Raw genomic sequence first — 514 nt, 5'->3', positions numbered from 1 at the left:
GTCTATTATTATGAACTTTATTTCTCCCGGACTCAGCCTTGGTCTTGAGCGCATCCCGTGAAGGAACCACAGCACAGAGCACCAGCCCCTCGCGCAGTGTGGCCTGGCCGCCCCGGCTGTCAGCAGAGCTGCCCTATCTTGGGTGGAGAACTTTGGTCGAGGCCCATGTGGGCCTCCTGCTCTTCCCTAGTGGACCCTGGACTCTGTTCACCTTCCTTCCTCCTCCGAGCTCCAGAGAACCCTGCCCACCTGTCCTCTTCCCTCTGAGGGCCGAAGTGCAGCAGGAGGCGGGCCCCCCACTCCCACTCTCTCCAGGGTGCCTCAGACCCTTTTAACTAGGGGCTGGTGGCCACCCTGCAGAGGTCAGGATGACAAAGCCCCCAGGAGTGCTGCCGGTGAACTCCAAAGGCAGGAGTAAGTACAATTTGTCTTCACCTTGGGAATCTGTCCTCCTAACCCCCATGGCCTGTCTGTGACACTAGGACATCCTGATGTCTCTGAGGATGGTTCTCAG

This window comes from Equus caballus, chromosome 12 (assembly GCF_041296265.1).
Source record: "Equus caballus isolate H_3958 breed thoroughbred chromosome 12, TB-T2T, whole genome shotgun sequence".
NCBI lineage: Eukaryota > Metazoa > Chordata > Mammalia > Perissodactyla > Equidae > Equus > Equus caballus.
Note: the sequence above shows the minus strand (reverse complement) of the source record.